Source organism: Paroedura picta, chromosome 9 (assembly GCF_049243985.1).
Source record: "Paroedura picta isolate Pp20150507F chromosome 9, Ppicta_v3.0, whole genome shotgun sequence".
Classification (NCBI taxonomy): Eukaryota; Metazoa; Chordata; class Lepidosauria; order Squamata; family Gekkonidae; genus Paroedura; species Paroedura picta.
Window position 1 is genome coordinate 27,365,957 of NC_135377.1, and position 13,739 is coordinate 27,379,695.

At 41.3% G+C, this 13,739-nt stretch overlaps 1 protein-coding gene across 9 annotated transcripts in view; it reads left to right on the plus strand.

Moving 5' to 3' along the window:
- Window positions 1–13,739, plus strand: part of PAG1 (phosphoprotein membrane anchor with glycosphingolipid microdomains 1) — a 113,010-nt gene that overhangs the window by 21,137 nt on the left and 78,134 nt on the right. For 4 of the 9 annotated variants that reach the window (XM_077352045.1, XM_077352053.1, XM_077352046.1 and 1 more), the window contains one exon: window positions 1,904–1,960. The exons of 2 other annotated variants lie outside the window; for them this stretch is intronic. The gene's annotated coding sequence lies outside the window, so the exon portion shown is untranslated. Of the gene's footprint in view, window positions 1–1,903; window positions 1,961–3,772; window positions 3,920–13,739 lie in introns of all 9 variants that reach the window. 3 more of the 9 variants (XM_077352044.1, XM_077352052.1, XM_077352051.1) reach the window with 1 other exon arrangement.

Below are 13,739 nucleotides of genomic sequence, written 5' to 3' on the forward strand. Positions count from 1 at the left end.
ATATTGCCGTGTGTCTTCTATAACATGATCCCTAGGCCATCTGGATATCCCAGAAGTTTTGGGATTAATGTTTGATCTTGATCCCATTTTGTTTGGGATTGTTTTAAATTAGTTTTGTTAGGAAGCTGGATGGTGTTGTCCAGGAATCGGCGCTTACAATGCCCCCAAAATGATAATCATGGAATTAATAATTGTAATTGTTGATAACCAGAGGCAATTATGATAGAGCAGGTTTAGTGTAGTGCTTAGGAGCAAGGGCGGCACAGAGTGTGCATGGACGGCCACCCACAGCCCCCTGGCTTTCCTTGTGACTCCTCTTCGTCCTCAGGCCAAGTGCCAGCAAGTGCCACAGAGGAGGAGGAGAAAGAGCAGGTGGTCAAGAAGAGCCTCTGGTTGGCCCTCACCCTATTGGGGGTATATCCCACAGTGAGGGCCAATCACAGGCTTAGCACATCATTGGGAAGGACTTTATAGGTTATGATACTGTCTTCAGTGCAATGACCAACAAGTGGTATATACATACATAAAATAAATGCATGAAGGCAATAAAAATATAATTCTGAATGCAACACCCTTAACTTCTATTAATTATTAATACTTTCATACTGTATGGTTAGGATACACACTTTTCTTGGATGCTTTAGGATGCTTAGGGCTGATCCTGCGTAGAGCAGGGGGTTGGACTAGGTGGCCTATATGGCCCCTTCCAACTCTATGATTCTATGGTGAAGAGGTAGATCTATCGCCACCCCCCCCGGGGTTTGAAGTGAACATTGTTGGACCTCCTTCTCCACCCCTCTAGTAGTGGGGGTGGGGGTGGGGTTTTCCACCATGTTGGGGGTATTTTGAAGTCTTTTAATGGAAGTTTTGATGGGGATTTTTAAGACATTGTGACCCGCCACAAGCCAGTTAGGGAGTGGCGGGAAATAAATCGATGATGATGATGATGATAAATATGACAATTCATGCAAAGGTACCCACTTAGGGTTGCAGAATATATGATAGTTTTCTACCAATATGTATATGTACAGGTTGCTGAAGGGGCTGGTGATAGCATCGGAGTTGATATTCAAGAGCTCAGTTATTTCTAAGCTAAAAGAAATATTTGCAACCTGAAATGCAGTTACAAGAAAGACTACCCCTTGACCAAGACACTCTGGTCATCAGTACCACCCTGGTTGTAGATGTCTGCATGGAAGAGGGCTATTTTAATCCTGAGGAGTTTTTGTATTTAATTGAAGCTTATAAGGAATGTGTCAAAAAGGCAATTGGTGGTAAGTGGGGAATCAAAATACCCAGCTTTCTATATAGCTGGACTTTTCCTTCAATTCCAGAGCTACCAATCATGCAGATTAGGATATTGCTAATAAAAACCTTTGCTTCTTTCAAAAATGTGTGATCTAACAAAAAATACAACAAATTTAGAGTCCAGCAGCACCTTTAAGACCAACAGAGTTTTATTCAAGATAAGAACTTTCGTGTGCACACACATTTCCTCAGATACAATATCATGGAATGAAAATAATCAGTTCAGACTTATAAAGCTCATACCTTGAACAAAACTTTGTTGGTCTTAAAGGTGCCACTGGACTCTAAATTTGTTCTGCTGCTTCAGCTCAACATGGCTACCCACTTGAATCTATCTAAGAAAAATTAGCATTTTAAAAACCACACTGATTTCAGTAGGTGCACGAAACACATTCTAAATCTTTCCCACTCAAGTTAATAAATCCTTCAGTCTACTTACCTTTGGTGAGATCATGCCCTAGGCTTTTCAACTATTTATTTATAGGAAAGGTTTGCTGAAAATTAATAATAATCCATTGTTCCCTCTCCCTCTCTCCACATTATTCTCCATTTATTATTGTGCCCATATCTGTGAGCTTTTCTTTCTCTCTCATAGGAGGAGACTTCTTTCAAAGCTATAAATCACTTCAACATCAGGAGAACTTACTGCAAGGTAATTATTTATATAATTGCTTTTTGTTTTCTCTGGAGGTCAGTCTAGGTTTACTTCAGTGTTCTCTGCAGACACGATTTATGGAGGCAGCAGTTCCGAGCAATTAAGCTCAACAATGTTACATTTGGCTTTTAGTGAAGCTGTCTTACTCACAGGTTGGCATGCTGTGTTATTTGACAAAAAACAAAACCCTGCTACACCCTAAGACTGGTGTCTGCCTAAGGATATTTGAGATATTTTAGAAAATATGCTCCATTATTTATGACAGAAAAGAGTGATTCAAGCAGATCCATGCAATTTCCTACCCCTTCCGAAAACCACGTCATCCCTTCAGTATTGTCTTTTGACTTCAGTTCATAGGAATATAGAGAAAAGGGAAATACTTACAGTATTTGCTGGCGTATAAGACTACTTTTCCCCCCTGAAAAACATGCCTCCAAGCGGGGGGGGGGGGGGTCGTCCTCTACGCCGGGTGCACTTCAGTTGGGATAGACATAGCTGCCCATAGTACTGTACTACAAACTCTATATTTTGAGTGGAAATGTTGGGGGGTCGTCTTATATGGTCGGTCGTCTTATACGCCGGCAAATACGGTACATAAACTCACGGATGCACTATCCCTACCAGTTTGGAAAGTCTAGAGTGTTAATTATAAGCATTGTACAGCTTAGCTCAGGGAGAGTGCTGGCTCTGAAGAGCACAAAAAGGACTTTACTGCTAGGCAGTTCTGCTCAGCATGCTACTTGAGCTCCCAGGCCACTACACTGGGAATGTCCCCCCACTCCTTTCGCAGAATAGCCAGTATCTGAAGACCGTGCAATTATTTGCAGAGATCTAAGAGGATTTTGGACTTACGTTATTTGAGCAGTACCTACACCCTCGATGTCACACGACTTTTGCAAATAAAAGGCAGAGGGGTGAAGTATCTGTTCAGCTCATCTCAGAATGGTTCTTTGGGACCTGGAAGAGGGCAGAAGGGGGAAATGATTACTTGACTGGAATGTCAGGTGAGAAAACTTCTCCCTTATCATTTTTGAATGTAGCTAATTCCATCACATTTCAATAAATAACATCTGCTTGGCAAACCTGGATTTGTTTCAGTATCATTTGTTTCAGTAACATTAACTCAAAAGAATCCAGTTAACACATTTTTGACTCTGGAAAACATTTTTAGCCTTCTTATCATTCCTTGCGTTTTCCCTTTGCCTGGAGGGAAATTGAGAAAGGTCTTGCCCTCTGTATTAGACTTCAGAGGAGAGAGCATGGCCTGTGCTTTTTCATGCATTTCCCTTTCAAGCTCAAATAAAGCCCGCCATTTGCTAATTGAAAAATGAAATTAACACATGGTTTTGTTATCAGAAACTGCAAAGTATTATTGATGAAAAGAGCCTTTTGTCTCCCACAAGGAGCTTAACAAAATCACATTACACCAAGGAGGGGGGGGGGTCTAGTGCTTGTGGTTTTTTTAGCTTTCTGGGCAGGTTTCAGTAAAATCCTGGTTTCTAGTTTGGGACCAGGCAATCCTAATGAAATAGAACTACAGAGAAAATGCCTTGTATTCCAGCCATTTAAAAAGAGCAAAGCAGGATCAGGAAAAAATTGTCATGCATCTGAATGCTGCTTATTCAGATTGGAAAGGAGAGGGGAAGCTTGGGGCCAGGTCTACAAGGAGGTTTCTGGTTTTCTGGTCAGAACAGAAGGCTTAAAAAGTAAAAGAACCAGAGTGAAAATAGCATATGGAAATAGCACGTCTATCGGTCTCTTAAAGTCAAAAAGTTCTCTGTGAAGAACTAAATAGACATCTTCTCTTAGGATGGTGATCAAGATCTAATGAAGAAGATCCAAGGCTCCTGCAGTGATGCATTGGTGTCAGACTGCAAATGGAATTTAGAAGATTATTTTCATTCCTGCCCTACACATGATTCTGAAGGCTGTTGTTCTGTTCTTCATGGAGAAGTGGTAAAGTAAAGAAGTGGCAGGCTGGTTGATGATTGTGGATTGGTCAGCGTCTGAGCGAGTTTTGTAAATACCATGACTTATGAAGTCCTGCCTCAGAGCTGGAGATGGAATCAGCTAGAATGACAGAGGAGTGTAAGGCGAAGGGGGGAGGTTCAGGTGGACTGGACTGGTCATTTTCAGCACCTGAGGCAATCTGGAGCTTGGAAGAGGCAGAGATTGCCTTCTTTCATTGTTGTACATGAACTTGACTGTTGAACCCAGCTCTGTGTGAGGCGAGGATATGAATAAATATGGTTTATTTATTTATTTAGAGGTTTCTATACCAGCCCTCTCAGGCTTTGCCATCTCAGGACAGTATACAACAAATTACTAAAACAACAATAATAAGAGTCAGATGAATGAGAGGCTTGTTGAAGGGCAATTGTTTTTTGGGGGGAAATTAATGTTTGGGCCCAGACCCAAATTATTTTTTTTCAAAGTCTACAATCTTGAAGAAGTCATTCATCATTAGCCTCAGAAATTTACCTTCTTTAAAGTGTGTTGGGAGTCTGTTTCCCGACTGCAAAGGAGAGGGACATCTGTTGGTAGTCCGAATAAGCTAGTGCACCTTGGAAAGCCCGCTAGACTAGATTGGGAAATTTATAGAGTGGCTTTTTGGATGACACGTAAGAGTGCAGCAGGGGAAAGCAGTGACTTCCTCGACATGAGCAGAAATGTCTTTTATTTGCATGGAGGGTTTAGAGTTTAAACCCAACTCATGTTTTATTGTACAGCTGACAAATCCCAGCTTTGTGACTCTACTAGACTGAACTCCAGAATGAGTAGGGCTGCTTTCTGCAGAAACTGAAGCCCTAATAAACATGTACATCTTAAAATGTCACCCTCATTGTATTTTTCTGGAATTCGATAAAGATGGTGGCCATGGTTCCTTAGTCCCATTTTTGGTTACTATTTTTGAATGTCCTTGGAAGAAGCCATTGCAATCAGTCCTGACTTGCCTGTGGGGATTGGTCTAGTCTCTTCATTAGTTTGAAACCATTCCTGTGTATTTATTTATCATATAGAAGAGTTACACACAGGAAGCATATCATCACATAAAACTTTGACTGTACTACCTGGCAACATGCCGGGCCTCTGATTGGCCCCCAGTAAGTGGGATGGCCCTTCCCACAGAAACCCAATCAGAGGGTTGCCACATTCTCCCTGGACCCTCGCCCACTAAGGACCTATCAGACACTATGGAGCCTCCCTACTGCTGGAGAGCACCACGGAAAGTCAACCACATGCTCCGTTCCCTCCTCGTTGGTGTATTCCTGCCAGCTGAGAGAGCTGCAGCGTGGGGGAGCCCTTCCCTGGCCCACTTTCCCACCCTCCACCATCATTCTCAAAATGAACTTCTTTGCTAGTATATTTAGTATATATATTGTCCAATATGTAATCAATAACAGTTGGTTTTTGTGTTAATCCAAGCAATATTGTGTTTGAAAGGCAACCTTTAGAAAGTCAATATTTGCTTCTGACTTTCAAATAAAGGTGGTGCTTCAATGGAGGAACTTGCTACATACTGATTTCCTTTTGTTCTTGTGTTTTGGCAGATTTCACCAAGCAAATCCAATCACTACTAATTTGGCAAATCTGCCTTAAAAATGTAAATCTCTCCCAACTCCTGTAGCTTGTTGAATTGTACTTGTATGTGTGTTGCTGTTTCCTGCTTAGTTTTTGATACACATTTTTCAGGGGAGGGAGGACATTATTTTGGAGGGAATCAAACATTCTTGAACTGGAAAGTGTACTTTGACTAATACTGTTTGTATAGACTATTTCCACAATCAACTGCATAAATTCAGGTGGTACAAATATAGCCTGCTTCCTCACAAGGCTTTTTCCCACCATTAAAGGGGAATGGACACATTATGTTGTGCCCTTTCTGAGCATGAATTGTGGTATTTCTAGGGTTTCCCCCTTTCATTCATAGATGAAAATTCCTGTGGATTCTGACTGGTTACCCAGATGTCGCCTTTCCTAGGCAGAAAATATCTGAGCACTATGATGCATACGCTGGTTAGATCTCAATTAGACTGCTGTGAACCCAACAATTTTGCAAAGACTTTTCAGGAGGGTTGGATGGCAGTCATGTTTTAAGAGGGGGAGGGAGAGGGATTTGCGCCTTGCCATTTTATCATTACAACTAAAAAAAGTGGTACAAGATTGAAAAGTGCGGTGACAGTTATGTCATAGGAACACCAAGAGTCAGATATGACTGAATGGCTAACATCATCCTCATTTTACCTTTGGTTTTAGCTGGGGATATTTCAACTATTATAGTAAGCCACCTTGAATCTTTTGTGGTGCATTACCAGAGAAGTACCAGCATATGGCAGGTGCCATCTTAGAGAAGGCAGTAAGAGATTACTGTTTCTCCTAAAAATGTCCCTGCTGTCTTCTGACTCTGAGTAAGCAATGGTACTCATGGTGTAGGAGAGCCAGTTTGGTGTAGTGGTTAGGAGTGAGGACTTCTAATCTGGCATGCCAGGTTCGATTCTGCGCTCCCCCACATGCAACCAGCTGGGTGACCTTGGGCTCGCCACGGCACTGATAAAACTGTTCTGACCGAGCAGTGATATCAGGGCTCTCTCAGCCTCACCCACCTCACAGGGTGTCTGTTGTGGGGAGAGGAAAGGGAAGGCGACTGTAAGCCGCTTTGAATCTCCTTCGGGTAGAGAAAAGCGGCATATAAGAACCAACTCTTCTTCTTCTTTCTTCTAGGACCTGGTATTCTGTTGAAAGCAGCATTCTTTGTTCCCACTGGTAGAGTTCTGAAATGTTTAAGTCCTTAAAATCATCATCATTAAGAATAAATGACAAGTTGCCATTGTTCACAATCCATTGCCCGAAGCAACCAGCTCTACCTTGCTTTATTGAGGGGTTGTCCCTACCAGTACTCACTGAAAAATAAGACTTGTTTTAGAATTAGCTAGTAGCTTTAGTTGTCAGCTGAGCCATTCATCATGACAGCCAGCTTCATGACACTGTGAACTGAAACAATTTCAAGAGCCAAGAGAATTTACTGTCAATTTACTATCACTTACTTTGTGCCATGTATTAGGAATCCATGGACCAGTTATTCACAGACCATTCTGCAATCAGTGTACCTATTCAGTTTGAAGATGATAATTATTCTTGCAAAAAGAACTTACACTGCAAAGGCAGCAGGCTTTTAAAAGCATCTGTTTTAAAGTGCCAAGGGTTTTTTTTTTCATGTTTTGTCATTAAAATTGCTCTATAAATTTTAGACAGCCTTCAGCTGAATGAAAGTCTATCACACGCCAGACACATTGATTTTTCCCCCTTAGATCAATGCTTTCTAGGGGCACTGTATTATTTATTCATAAGGCAGAAAAGATGCCTGACAAGCAGTTACAGAGGTGTAAATCTGTAATCCAGATAACATTGTGGAGGGCTTTGCGAGAATCCAAGAAAAACAGTATAGCCAAGAGAGAACTCTTCATTCTAAGCACTGTTCATTTCTGCAATCATTCATTCATTTGGAGAAAGAACAAGCTATTACTGAAGCCTGAAATTTCACCTCATTTTCCATATTAGTATTCAAGCAAAGGAAACAGGAGAGATTTTCATATTCTACTCAAATTGAGTCATATTGTATTTTCTTCCTCAATAGAGTTTTGTGTATTAGAACCCTGTGAGGGGGGAAATTGTTTTCTGTAAAACTTCTCCATCATTGTTTGACCAGCCTAAAAACCTTATCCATATGCATCTTGTGGACTTTCGTGACTATAAGAATATTTCATTTTGCACTGATGACTGTGCATACATTCACTGTGTTAGCATTATTGTCCACTGAATATACAACTCACATGTACTGAAATAAGACTTACTTATTTGTCTTTCATTATGTGCATTTCATGATGTTTACCATGTCAACTAGTTCCTTGGAAGTGTCATGATAGAACACATCTGTAGGACTACCTGCATATATAGATACAGGATTATATTAAACTCATGCATTCACAGATGTGATTGTTGATGAGGAGAACCCAGCGAAGTTAGGCAGAGTTGTAGCTGGACTGTTCATTAGTGTCTGTCTAATGATGCCTCGTACAGTAATGCAGGCATATGGGAGCAGTTGCCCTGTATTTTCTTTTCATTCTGCAATAGGAAACATATAGAACCCCAAATGCAAATGGCTTGGACCAATTCTAGGGATCCCACCAGGGAGGATGGGAGTAGCACAGAGTCATTTCCAGCTTAAATTCTTGCTCTGTAGTCCCTAGGCCAGCCTTTCTCAGCCTTTTTTACTGTTGAGAAATTGCTGAAACAGTCTTCAGGCTTCAAGAAACCCCAGAAATGGTGTGATGGTACAGAATATGGTTGGAAAGTGTAGCTGTGTACATGTTAACTCAAGACCCCACCCCTTCCATTTGTGTGTTTAGAGGGGGGAATCAACATATACACTTGTATCACCTGATAAATGTGCAGCAATTTTTTAAAAGATATTAAAAATTAATTAATTTCCATTCAGGAAACCCTTCCAAGACCATCAAAAAAACCCAGGGTTTCATGAAACCCTGGTTGAGAAACCCTGCCCTAGACCTTCTCCCATACTGGGAACTTTGTTGCTATGGCTCCCATACAGGAGCACAAATCTGGAGTAGACAAGGAGCACTGGGCCAAATGCTCCCCCATGCAGGAGTAGGAAGAGCCGGGCCAACCTGCCCCGGCTCAAACTCCAGCCTGCAGCTTGGCAGAAACCCTCCAGTGTGGAAAATGTCATTTTTTGGGTAGCTGACCCTGCTTAGCTTCCCATATCTGACTAGCCTGTCCATCAGAACAAGGCTTAAGCTACAGCTAAGTCTTGCACCATTTTGCACCTTCATCCCAGCAGGCACCAATTTAGTACAGAACAAATTTTGTAGACAAGTAGCCTGGAACACAAAAGTACTAAAAGGCAGGCAGTGGCAAAGCCCCTCTGCACATCTCTTGCCTTGAAAATCCTGCTGGGTTGCCATATGTCAGCTGTGACCTGATGGCATTTTACTTGACCACCATGGTAGTCTTCTGAGCTCAGGTGCTAGCAGCTGCCTGGGGATTCAGCTACTGCATGTTAAGTCACTGACTGGTTGGATTGCAAGAATAATCCAGTTGACAGGCTCAGAGCAGATTCAGTTTATCATGTTTCAGGATATAGATATCCCTTCATTAGGGAAATTTCCAAGTTAGTTGATCAAAGCAACATATTGGATACATCATCTCATTTACAAAATCCAAATATGTTTTCATTTGTTGTAGTAAAAGCATATTTGCTTGTCATGGAGAAATCAATAATAAAGCTTGTGAAGTTAATTTAAATTTTCACAGTCAAATATACTCTATGTTAATAAAGATGGTTTGAAAGCGTTACTTTGCATTTTCCCACATCTTATAGTTGTTGGCAAACTATTGTTTGCAGTTTTGTTTTTGTTTTTTTACAAAATGTGGCTAGTCACGTTCTTCCATCCAAAGTTCCAAATCATAATAGCTGGCTTACAATACGCTGGCTTCTCTTCAGATCACACATAGCTGGCATTTCTGGTGCAACAGAAGCCACAAACCATAGTTTTAACAGTTCTAAAGAAACTGTAAACCATGGTTATTAACTATCAAAATTTAGGAGAAGGTCTATGAGAACCTGAGACTTCTTCACATAAGCCGTGGCTTATTATGCACCTTCTAGGAATATTTTTAAGCCCATTATACCTTAAATCTTTTTCATAGTGGAGGTGACACAGAGTTTTAAAAGCAAAGAATTGAGTTGTCTGACACCAAACTAAATGTCAGGTCTGTATATGCCAGCTTGATAGAGGCGGTTCTGCCGTCCTTGTGATGTTAGATCTGTCAGCTGTGTTTGACATGGTTGATCACAAGCTCTTGGCCCACTGCCTCACCGGGATGGGGATAAGTGGGACAGCCCTCCAGTGGCTGCTCTCCTTCCTGCAGAACCGGACACAGAGGGTTGCAGTGGGGGATGAGCTGTCCCACCCCTTTCGGCTCCCTTATGGAGTCTCACAAATGGTGGTGCGCTCCCCTGCACTCTTTAACATCTTTATGTGCCCTGTGGCCCAGCTGGTGCAGAGCTTTGGGCTGGGTTATCATCAATACATAGATGACACCCAGCTCTGTCTCCTAATGGATGGCTGCCTGGACTCCCCCACCCCCCCAAGAAACATTTGCTAGATGTTTGGAAGTTGTAGCTGGGTGGCTTAAGTAGAGTCCTCTGAAGCTCAATCTGTCCAAGATGGAGGTCCTATGGGTAGAGAGGAAGGGAGCAGGTCAGGAAGCACATTTACCCGACCCTGCTGAGACGTAACTTAGCATTGCACACCATGCCAGGAATTTGGAGGTGATCCTCCATGCCTCCCTTTCTATTGAAGGCACAGGCCATGAGGGTAGCCCACCAGGCATTTTACCAACTATGCCAGGCACGGCTACTAGTGCCCTACCTGTCCTCAGAGCACCTGGCCATGGTGATCCATGTGACGGTCACCTCCAGAACTAATGTCTGTAACTTGCTCTACACTTGCTTACCCTTGTCTCTGACCTGGAAATTGCAGCTGGTACAGAATGCAGCTGCTAGAGTCCTCACAGGAACATCTTGGAGGGCTTATATCCAACGGTACTGAGGCTGCTGCTTTGGTTGCTGGTTGCAGCCCGGGTCAGGTTCAAGGTCTTGGTTTTGACCTTGAAGGCCTTACGTAGTCTGGAACCCACATCTGAGGGATCACCTGTCACCTTATGCCCCCCACAGAGCTTTACGCTCTGCAGGTCCCAACATCATGTATAGTTATACTTCCTTTACCAGTGCAATTCCATGTTACATGGTATTGCAAGAGGTATTATTGAACAAGAGTGGGATGGTGGTCTGCTTTCTTTCTGAGGATGTTTCCAGTAATTTCATTGATGTGCTGTGCATTACAATATAAGTATAGTGCAAAGGTTATTTAGAGGTCATGGGACAAAATCAAAAAGCTTTGTTTCATTCTGTTGATATGCAACAAATGTTGTCTTTTCTCTGTATTTATTGCAAAGATGTACATAAATCTTATATATGGCTTTGGGTGAAGAAATAAAAATGTTAGTATGTATTTATACATATATCTCAGAAATCATCAGACAAATCACGCATTCTCATAAAGTTGGTAATGACTTTATTCCAAGGCTAATTTATCGTAAATACATGCTTGAAGAGTTATTAAAGCATAATTAGTAATTAGGCTCTGAACTACTGAGATAGCTGTGCCTTGGGATTTTAAATTAAACAGAGAAAGATGTCGTCATGCATATTATTAAATGTGTATCTTCCATGGGAAGATGCAGGAAGAGGAGGGAGAAGAACCGTTAGTTTAACAGGGCTAGAGAATTTAAGGACACTGCACGTATGCAGGTATAAAAGGCATAAAATCCGATATTCATAGACTTACATTTGTATGCTTCTGCATGATGGCTGCTAGCGGTGATGTATTAGCATCTCATCATTCATCAGAATGATCAGAGATCCAAAGCCGTGTTTCAAATTTTCAGGCATTTAGATAACAATATTAGACTTTGGATTGACATAGGGAGACTCGACAGATGCAACATCCATTCGTAGTCCAACTTCTCTTGTGTAGAATACATTTATATATGGGGTAGGGGGGTATCTTCCATAGTAGTATGAATTACTCATAGGGAAATAACAGCAGAATAAAGGTTGGTTCATTTCACTATCCTAGCCTTCCTTTACTAGCTGTCACTCATGTTGCCTCCTACTTTGAGGAACAATGCATATTACAAACATTCTATAATCAAGATTGCAATGAGATCATTAATTCTGCTACCTACTTAAATGACACTTTTTATTTTTAAAAGCCTGCTATAACATGCAGTGAATTTGTTCAGTCCAAGTAACAGTAATGCTATAACAGCTTCTGCTCTGCATGGTTTATATGTATTCTGAGGAGGGGAATATTTGATTTCAGAAGGGATCTAATTATGTAAACTGCAGGATTCTTATAGATTTCTTGTTGAAATTAGTTGAAAGAATGGATGGAGTATTATCTGTGTATATTCTACGTGGAGGATCTTGAACCCAGTGCAGTCCATAGGTTTAACATGGATATTGCTTTTAAAATTAGTGATTTGAAGATCACAAAAATAAATTAAAAATTGTCCAGAGTAATTGGTTTCCCACATTGTGGTGTAATGTTTAGAATGTTAGATGAGATTCCAGGAGACGCAGGTCCAAATTCCTACTCTGCCATGTGCTTTTCTGGAAGACCTTGGGTCAGTTAAACTCTCTTAATGACAGAGAATTCCTAATGTGCCATATAGATGTGATTCAAGTGAAAACAGTAATGTGTGGCTTAGTGGTTTGAGACTAGGATCTTGGAGACCCAGGTTTGAAACCGCAATCTGCCATATACACTCACTGGGTATGACCATGGGCCAGTCCCTCTTTCTTATCCTAACCTAACTCACATGGTAGATGAAAGGATAACATGAAGAATGTTGTTGTTAAGCCACATTGGATTCCCCTGGGGAGAAAAGCAGGAGATAAATATCTAGATAAATCTGAAGAGCAGATGCAAGAAAATAGTTGGAGGTTTGCATGTTTGTAGAGTAGTTGATTTCGCTTCTGCGGACGGAAGTGCTACATTAAGGGCCAACCTAGATGTGACATTGTCCTCGTGGCCACCATGAGGATACTTCTGCCATTTTAAAATAATTCAAACATGGTTTGAGAACCTGAACCTAATCAGGCAGAGTGCAGCATGAGGCAATCTTGTTTTCTTCTCTCCTGCAATATATCAAGGCTGAAGTGATTGCAACCTCACTCCCCCAGCTGTTTTGGGAGAACAAGAGTATCACACTGTGGGCCTGGTCAGGACTGGGCACTCACAGTATTTTTAAATACCTTTAAAACAGTGGCAGTGTCCTTATGCCAGCCATAGGGATGCTGTCATGTCTAAATTGGCCTTAAGCTATATTTCCTGCTTGGGTTTACAATATTGGGTTTACAATATTGGGTTTACAATATTGGGAACGTCTGCCTTTTTTAATGCAAGAGAATATGGTTCTGGCTTCTATGCATGCCAGTATCATATGAATTTATAGTGTGTGAGAATATATGAGCAATTCCACTGATATCCAGGCTGAAGAGTGTTTCTATTAATCTTACTCCAAACATAAAGCATCGCACAAGCCCCTCATAGAAAACACAGAAAATAATCAAAGCGTACCTCTTATATCCCCTTGAGTGTAATTTGAGGACGTCGGCTAATTGAATTGCCACCTTTTAAACCTTTTGGATATAAAGCACCCCTAATGTGAGCTGAGATAACCATTTCTTAAAGGCATTTAATTTGATTGTTCTGTTTTTCAGCCCTTCATTAATATTGACAGGAGGCTTCTTTTGCCTTTGCTGTAAACTCTATTTTTTAATATGAATTCCAGCAGGACCCAGAGGAGTGAAGTATGCTGGGTGGCAGGTGGCCCGGCAGGATTTTTAATCAAATAACAGAAAGCTGTTGGTGGGTGGTCTGCTGGTTGAAAGCGTTTGCGATGTAATGCAGGCCTTCCTTTTTTTGTCTAAGAGATGGCATAGAAACATGATCTATGAAATTGCTGAAGAAATAACATTTCAGAATTGTCTGAATGAAATGCATGCTTCCTCTTGATTTCTTTCACTTTGTGCAAAATGACCTCTGGTTTGTAGATATGCTAATCACCCATCACTGTGAGTGTTTCTCCCTCGTATGTTGCTGGCTACTTTACCATTATCAGCCAT